At 36.1% G+C, this 9271-nt stretch overlaps 1 long non-coding RNA gene across 1 annotated transcript; it reads left to right on the forward strand.

Annotated features, from left to right (window-relative positions):
• The first annotated feature begins 2310 nt into the window (after window positions 1-2310).
• LOC135088577 (uncharacterized) lies at window positions 2311-8486 on the forward strand. Its single transcript, XR_010261061.1, has 3 exons — window positions 2311-2708; window positions 2784-2834; window positions 7767-8486. It is a non-coding gene; the product is annotated as an uncharacterized LOC135088577 (long non-coding RNA).
• The last annotated feature ends 785 nt before the right edge of the window (window positions 8487-9271 follow it).

The following is a 9271-nucleotide window of genomic DNA, read 5'->3' on the forward strand; positions in this document are numbered from 1 at the left end:
AAGAATCACTTTGTCCCATATAAACTTTGCCCCCTTTTTTCACCCCCATTTCGGAAAATCGGATGCCTACGTCATACAAAGAACACAACAACTTTCAGGTCTCTACGATATCCGTCAGTCATTTAGGACAAAGCATTTTTATTAGTTGTCCAATACTCTAACGTTCCAGGTATGTCATTGACAGGAGGGCGCTACTATCTTAATGGGTTATTTATTAGTCCCAACTTTATGCCACTTGACATTTCAGAATCGTTTGACTTTAGATACCTAAGCGATTTGATATTCAGAGTCTTTTAATAAAATCAAGTTCTAAAATAACTTGAGGTGTTGTACCCGATCAAGCTTTTCATTGCAGGACAGTTAAATAGTTTTATTGTTAGTTTCTTCTTTAAGTCTTGATTTGTCAGCGTAGGTAAAGGCTCCATAAGAGCAAAATTTAGCTTTATAATAGGTTTTAATTTTTTTCTTGAAATATTTGACGCCTTGTAATCTCTCGTTAATATAGGTCCACACAAATAAAGAATGTTTGACTTAGACTTTAATAATTATGCTCTTACATAATTATAAATAAACTAGCTTTCCGCCCGCCGCTTCGCCTGCGTAGAATTTTTCGGTTTTTATATAACCTATTACACTCAGATATAATGGGGCTTTCTATTGGTGAAAGATTTTTTAAAATCGGTTCAGCAGATCCCGAGATTACCCCTTACAATTTAACAAATATACAAACACACAAACTTTACCTCCTTATAAATTAGATAAAGATAGGTAATTTGAAAATCTATTTTGTTTTATTCTTTTTTTTATTTTAAACATTTCACAATCCAAACTAATATTTACTGTAAGTAAATGCTAAATAGTAAATATTAGTTTGGATTGTGTAATATCCTATCCTACTTAATATTATAAAGGCGAAAGTTTGAATGTCTCGATGTCATGATGTCTGGATGTTTGTTACTCTTTCACGCAAAAACTGCTGAACGGATTTTGTTGAAACTTTACAGTATTATTGTTTATAACCCAGATTAACATATAGGCTAACTTATGACGATATGTGACAAATAAATTTCAATAAATAAATTAGACGTGTCTAAAAAGCGCCATCTACCTATCGTCATTGGTTAAAATCTACAGCGCTAGACAAACTACTGTATGACGTTCGTAAATATTCATTCGGGGGAAGCCGTGAAACGTCATCTATCAACATGATATCTAACGGGGGTAAAACGAGGTCCACGCGAACGAAGTCGCGGGTGGCCGCTAGTTTATAATAGGTAGCTTTCCCTTCGCAACCTTATTGGTATTCCATGTATGTGTCTTTTAACTGATTTCTGTTACACATTTCATGTAAAATTTGTCCAGTTATAACTCCATTTACATCTGCATCTGTAAACAAGGGTTCATGTTCTCCATCCCAGATGCCGAGTAAACAGAATCGTAGTTCAGTGACGTGCAGCTGCCCCTATATGTGACCCACTGACCTAATTTTTTATTATTTATTTTTATCAGTGTGCTCTTCTAAAGAGTGTAAGACGAATGTATGTAGGTACTATTAAAATGTAATTTTAACTCATTGGTTTTGTCTCATATTTGAGGAATGTACTAGGTATCATGAGTAGAGTCTTCGTTTAAAAGGATGCGAACGATTTAAATTTCAATAGGTAGACAAAATTGATAATTCTTATTATCAAAAATTTTAGCTTTCTCCAGTAACACTGATATTATTATACTGTGACTCATCAAAGTCATCATTGTCAAAAATATTGACAAATCGCGAACTGTCACGTCCAAAAAACTGACACGCGTCCGACCTCCGTAAGCGCCACCGCGCGACTGATTGAGATTGTCCAAGCCGTCATGGACGATTTTTTCCACATTTTTTAACATAGTAACTAAATAAGACGCAATATAAAAATTTCATCCGTTAAAAGCCCTCAAGTTATTTCTGAACTTTAGTTTAGTAAAAGATTCAGAATCTCAAATCGCTTATTTTAAAAATAAAACCATAAATAGAAAACGAATAGAGGTAACTTTGGGAATTTATTCTATCGAGTCAACTTCATCAAATCGTGTTTCCATCCGTTAATAGCCCTATAAAATATCCTCAACTATGCCCAATAAAAATCTTAGCCTTTAATTTTACTGTTTAGTACCTCAAAAATGAAAAATGAAAACCTCATTTTCGCCATTTTCTCTGCTACCCGGCCTTAAGCATAAAATGTACTTTTTGCTGAAAGTCTGAACTTTTTCTGCTTATCAGTCTCTTGGTGTTAAACTTTAATCTTGAAATGAATACTTAATGACGAATGTTAAGAAGAGCCATCTATTGGAGCGCGTGAGAAGCTCCAACCAAAGATCAATGGCAATACTATCACCGAGCACACCGCATCGATTACGTCACGCGATGTCAAGAAACCACAACAGATGGCGCTGAAGCACACCTATATAAACGATTGCACGGACGCTTAACGTCTCTCATTCTCATTTGAACTTTCAACTGAAATATTGTAAACGCTTTATTGTAAAGTAATAAATCCCAGTATATCTTCAAAGTCGCCTGATTTACCCGTGTTGATCCATACACACAAGAAGATTAGGAGTCACAGACAATAGCTAGAAATTAGAAGCCTAGGAACACACTCTGAACACGCAAACATTGGACCTTCAGAGCCGCATCATCCATCATCACATCGAGGGATCAGCAAAGGGTCTGGCCAAATCGTTCCTTTTTTCCCCCATCTTATCCCATTTCAATTTTACTAAAGCTGTGCTTGTTCCTCTAGGTACCGTGTTGTGCTTCCTCACGAGTCACGTACGCAGTTTACAGGAATTTGGTGAGTACCCACTTTTATAAATCGTCAAAATGAGTGTTGAAAACGTAACCGTTCGTTGTAAATCTCCTAATTTGTGCGTAGATTCTGATGATACTGTAATTAGAGAATTAAATAAAAAACGCGGTTCAATCAAGGGTAGACTGACGTTATTCGTAAAATTTGTAAATTCTTTTCATAGCCACTCTCGTCCTAGCGATAAACAATTAACCGAATTAAAATTGCGTAGTGAATTAGCCAAATCATTATTTAGTGAATTTAATAGCATTCAAAGCTCCATCGAAATGCTCATGGTGTTAGATAGTGAAACTGCAATTCAGTTAGAACATCGTGAATCATTTGAAAATATTTATTACGAAACCATGGCAGAAGCAGAAAGTTTAATAAAACGTTTTAGCCTTTCTGATTCAACTAGTGCTAGTTCTAGGTGTGAAGCTTCGATAAATATTAAGCTTCCTACTATTTCACTACCCTCCTTTGACGGGTCGTTTGAAAATTGGTTAGAGTTCAGGGATACCTACCTTTCTATGATTCACAACTCCACCCAGCTTGATGACATTCGTAAATTCCATTATTTGCGTACATCGCTAACTAGTCAGGCAGCTCAAGTTATTAAATCAATAGAATGCACATCAGAAAACTACACAATAGCTTGGGATTTGCTCAATGAGAGGTATAATAACGTCAAGTTGCTGGTACATAATCATGTGAAGTCTTTATTTACCATTCAAAATCTAAATAAAGAGACTTCATTTCATTTAAGGAAATTAATTGATATAGTTTCAAAGAATTTACGTGCCTTAAAGACACTCGGGGAACCTATAGAATATTGGGATACACTTATTATTTATATCATTACCTCCAAATTAGACGCAGTAGTTGAGAAAGAGTGGGAGGAACATAAAAATAATTTATTTACGCAGCATCATAAACGCATTAAGTTAGACGATCTCATTACATTCTTGAAAAATAAGGCAGACACTTTAGAAATGATTAAAGCGCATAATTCTTCATCATTTTCTAATAGTAAAGTCCCTTTTGATAACAATAAAAAACCTCAACAACAATCGCAACAAAAATCACATATTTTCGCTTCAACAAAAAATAATGTGAATTCCAAAAGTACCCGCACATGCTCATTATGCAGCGGAAATCATTCGCTTTATTCTTGTACTGAGTTTTTGGATTTAAACGTTAAAGAGAGATTAGAATTCGTTAATAATAAAAAGTTATGTGTTAATTGTTTACGAGCTGGACATTTCGCTTCAGATTGTTATTTTGGTCCATGTAAACAGTGCAGTAGAAAACACAACAGTTTATTGCACAGTAACAATAATGATAAAGTAGAAAACGCATTAGTATCAGTCGTGGAGTGCCAACCGGATTCGAACCCCGTACTGCACTCGTCGGCAGTGTTACATACAGCCGAACCGACACGAAACGAGAATTCGAACAATAGTTTGTATACGCAGGCGTCAGAAACTGTTTTATTATCCACAGCTTTAGTGGAGATAGCAGGTAATGACAATGTATATCATAAGGCTCGCGCTTTGTTAGATAGCGGCAGTCAACATTGTTTAATTACAGAAAATTTACGTAAAAAATTAAAAGTCGATTCGATACAGTCCACATATCATATCACAGGAATAGGGCATTCACACACTCAGTCAACAGAGTTGTGCGAAATTAAGGTCAGGTCATTAAACGGTGATTATAATACTCGCTGTAAATGTATAGTTTTGAAACATATAACTTCAAATTTACCAACAGTTCCATTACATTATAACTCTTTAGACATTCCGAATAATATTCAGTTAGCCGATTCGTTATTTTATTTACCGTCAAAAATTGACTTATTGATCGGGGCTGACGTGTTTTGGGAATTGTTGATAGAAGGTAAAATGCGATTACCGGCAGGTCCTCACCTACAAAACACTACGCTAGGTTGGATTATTTCAGGCATTGTTTATAATTCAAAATCAATAAATAACAAAATACAATGTCATCATTTGCAATCTTTACAATTAGATGAGCAGTTACGTAAATTTTGGGAATTAGAAGAAAATTATAGACATAAACCATATCTTACAGAGGAAGAACGCCATTGTGAACAGCTGTTTACTACAAAACGTGCAGTTGATGGTCGTTTTTCAGTTCGCATTCCAGTACGAAATGAATTAGTACTTGATGAATTAGGTAATAGTTACGATATTGCAAAAAATAGATTTTTGTCATTAGAACGCAGGTTAGAACGGTCTCAAGAGTATAAAAAAATGTATAGTGATTTTATGCAAGAGTACTTAGACCTAGGTCACATGACACGTATTGAAAACTACACTTCACCTCATTATTTTCTACCGCATCACGGTGTCTTACGAGAGCAAAGTACTACTACAAAACTAAGAGTAGTTTTCAATGCAAGCCAAAAAACATCAACTGGCAAATCTTTAAATGATGTCCAAATGCCAGGGCCTGCATTGCAAAACGAATTATTTTCTATAATTTTGCGTTTTCGTCAATATAAATTTGTCGCTTGCGCAGATATCGAGAAAATGTTCAGGCAAATATTAATTCATGAAAATCAAAGAGATTTACAGTTAATATTATGGCGAGAAAATCCATCACAGCCTATCAGTGTGTACCGGCTTAATACTGTAACATACGGTACAGCGTCTGCACCGTACTTGAGCAATCGTTGCATTAAACAACTAGGCTTTGACTGTACGGACGAAGACATTTCACGTACAATATTAACAGATTTTTATGTAGATGACCTTATAACTGGTTCAGATTGTATTGAGAAGTTATCACACATATGTAAGGGTGTATCTGAAACTTGTCTATCTGGTTGTTTTCCCTTAAGGAAATGGACATTTAATTCGCCTGAAAATATTTTGAATAATAATATAACTTTTGATAATTCCAAAAATTTTTCTTTAGATGAAAATTATTCCAGTAATACTCTTGGTTTAGGTTGGTTTAACAAAAGCGACGAATTTCATTTCACATCAAAGGTCAATTTTGAATGTAATAATGTTAGTAAACGACAAATCTTATCAATTGTTTCACAGATTTATGACCCTCTCGGTTTGTTAAGCCCGTTTATAATTATTGGCAAAATGATATTACAAAAGTTATGGTTATGTAAACTTGATTGGGACGATGAAGTACCTATTAATATTTTAAAGAATTGGGAAAAGTTTATTGAAGCATTAACTTATTTACATAATATTCGCGTACCACGTCATGTTGTAGGAACGTGTGACCATTCTAGGATCGAATTACACATATTTACGGATGCGAGCGAGGCTGCATACGGTGCGTGCGCTTATGTTCGGACGTGCAATAGTAATGATGACGTCATCACGGTGAGATTATTATGTTCGAAGAGCCGCGTCGCGCCAGTGAAACCGGTTAGCATTCCACGGCTCGAGTTATGCGGTGCACTATTGGGAGCTAGATTGTATGATAAAATAATTAAATCACTTCGATTGAACTTTGACAAAGTTGTTTTTTGGACAGATTCTACTATAGTTCTCAGATGGTTGCAAATGTCACCACATCAGTTAAAGACTTTTGTTCAGAATCGCGTTGTTGAGATAAATGAGTTGACAAGCAACACAATTTGGCTGCATGTAAACTCGTCAAATAATCCAGCTGACCTGGTTTCCCGTGGAGTACTTTTAAATGAATTGAGTTCATCAACTTTATGGTGGAACGGACCCACCTTTTTATTTGAAGATAGCATAAAATGGTCACAAAATCAAAATAATATTTTACAGAACTTAAATGATTTACCTGAGTTAAAACTTCCCACTACAAACTTGTTGTGTAGTAGCGATTCTAATTTACCTATCATTGATTTCAGCCGATTTTCTAAACTAAATCGATTACAAAGAACTTGTGCTTATGTAATGCGTTTTATACATAACATACGAACAAAATCTATTGATGAGCGGTTACACGGGCCGTTATCAGTAGAAGAACTTGATAAATCCTTATTGTTTATAGTTAGACAGGCACAAATAGAATCGTTTCCTGAAGAATACAATGCGCTTTATAATAATCTTTCTATAAATAAATCAAAACGTAATATTTCCAGTTTAAATATATTTTTAGATGCTGACAAAATCATAAGAGTCGGGGGCAGATTAGTTAATTCTGAATTTTCATATGACAAAAAGCACCCCATTTTATTGTGTAGTAAACATATCTTTACCTATTTATTATTTCAAAGTCAACATTTAAAATTATTGCACGCTGGGCCTCAATTAATTTTATCTCATATCAGAGACAATTGGTGGCCACTAGGCGGTAGAAACTTAGCAAAAAAAGTCGTTAACCAGTGTGTCATATGTTGTCGTTTGAAAGGTAAAATAGTACAACCAATCATGGGTAACTTACCAACTGAACGAGTAACTGCAAATTTTCCTTTCATAAACTGTGGAGTAGACTATGCTGGACCTTTATTTATTTTAAATAAGAAAGGTAGGGGTTCCAGACTAGAAAAATGTTATTTATGTCTGTTTATATGTTTTTCAACTCGAGCGATACACTTGGAACTAGTAACTAGTTTGTCTTCACAGAGTTATATTTTAGCACTGAAACGATTTATTTCCCGGAGAGGAAAACCTTATCAAATATTTTCCGATAATGGACGTAACTTTGTAGGAACAGCTCGTGAATTTTCAGATTTTTTAAAGAGTAATTCTCAGTCTATCATTGATTACGCTTCAGATAATCACATTAAATTTAAATTCATTCCCCCTTACGCGCCTCATTTTGCCGGTTTATGGGAAGCTGGGATCAAGTCCTGTAAGCACCATATAACACGTGTGGTAGGAAATGTAAACATGACTTATGAGGAATTCAGCACAGTTTTGGTACAAATTGAAGCTGTCCTGAATTCCCGCCCTATGTATCCTTTATCCTCAGACCCCAACGACTACTCTCCACTCACTCCTGCCCACTTCACTATTGGTCGGCCGCTGACTGCACCTGCAGAGAGTGATGTTACCGCTGCAACCACGCACACACTCAATCGTTACCAGCGAGTTGAACAGCTGAGGCAGACATTTTGGAGGAGATGGTCTACAGAGTACATATCAGAGCTTCAGAAACGTACTAAATGGCAACAGAAAACTGAAGACTTGCAAACTGGAACATTGGTTGTCATAAAGGACGATAACCTTCCGCCGCTGAAATGGCGGTTAGGACGCATAATAACTCTGATTTCAGGCAGTGACGGCGTACCAAGGGTTGCTGTCATTCGGACGGCCACGGGCGTCATACACAGGGCATTCTCAAAGATATGCCCACTTCCGGTCGCTGAGGTGCCAGGTTCGAGGCTCGGCGCGTGACACGACGTGAGCTGAGATGTTGAGAGGGAGTCTCTCAAGGCCCGCCGGAATGTTAAGAAGAGCCATCTATTGGAGCGCGTGAGAAGCTCCAACCAAAGATCAATGGCAATACTATCACCGAGCACACCGCATCGATTACGTCACGCGATGTCAAGAAACCACAACAGATGGCGCTGAAGCACACCTATATAAACGATTGCACGGACGCTTAACGTCTCTCATTCTCATTTGAACTTTCAACTGAAATATTGTAAACGCTTTATTGTAAAGTAATAAATCCCAGTATATCTTCAAAGTCGCCTGATTTACCCGTGTTGATCCATACACACAAGAAGATTAGGAGTCACAGACAATAGCTAGAAATTAGAAGCCTAGGAACACACTCTGAACACGCAAACAACGAATAACACTTAATGACGAATTATGATTACGATTAAGAAAATAAAATTTACTTCAGTGATCAATCAATATTCCCATTAATAAAGCTACTGCACAAATGGTCAAGGTGGAAAGTTTGAACATCATCTTCCAGCCATCCGACTGTTTCAACTGTTCCCAACTCCGTAATATATTCCCGCGTTTGCTCCTGTCAGGTTTTGTTTGTGACTAGTTCGCTCCTTGCCACCAACTAGTTGGCTGAATTCTAATGACCACCGTATTAGATAACACGAATTACAATTAGTACCTGAAGTTTGAGCCGAAAGATTCTTTTAGAACTAGGCATTACTTTGTTCTTTGCTACTGAATGGATCGTCGTAGCTACAGAGATGAAAAAAGAACTGAACCTCTCATTGAAGTCGCACAATATTAAAAACATTTTACGTTTTTCGACGTCTACGTAAGCCGTAGAAAAATAAGGTATTATCATATATAAACTTAATTTTAGAACCTGTTTTACTCGTACATAATGCTTTAATCGATACCCATTATACAGTAGATACATTCTATTAAAACTGTAAACCCATGAAACTTTCAACGCTTTTAGAGTTTATATTTTGTTAATATTTTATTTCAGCTCTAAAGTGGTGAGAGTACTCAAGCCCACCTTCAAGTAAGTAAACATCAGACATAGTTTTAAAA

Source organism: Ostrinia nubilalis, chromosome 4 (assembly GCF_963855985.1).
Source record: "Ostrinia nubilalis chromosome 4, ilOstNubi1.1, whole genome shotgun sequence".
NCBI classification, from domain to species: Eukaryota; Metazoa; Arthropoda; class Insecta; order Lepidoptera; family Crambidae; genus Ostrinia; species Ostrinia nubilalis.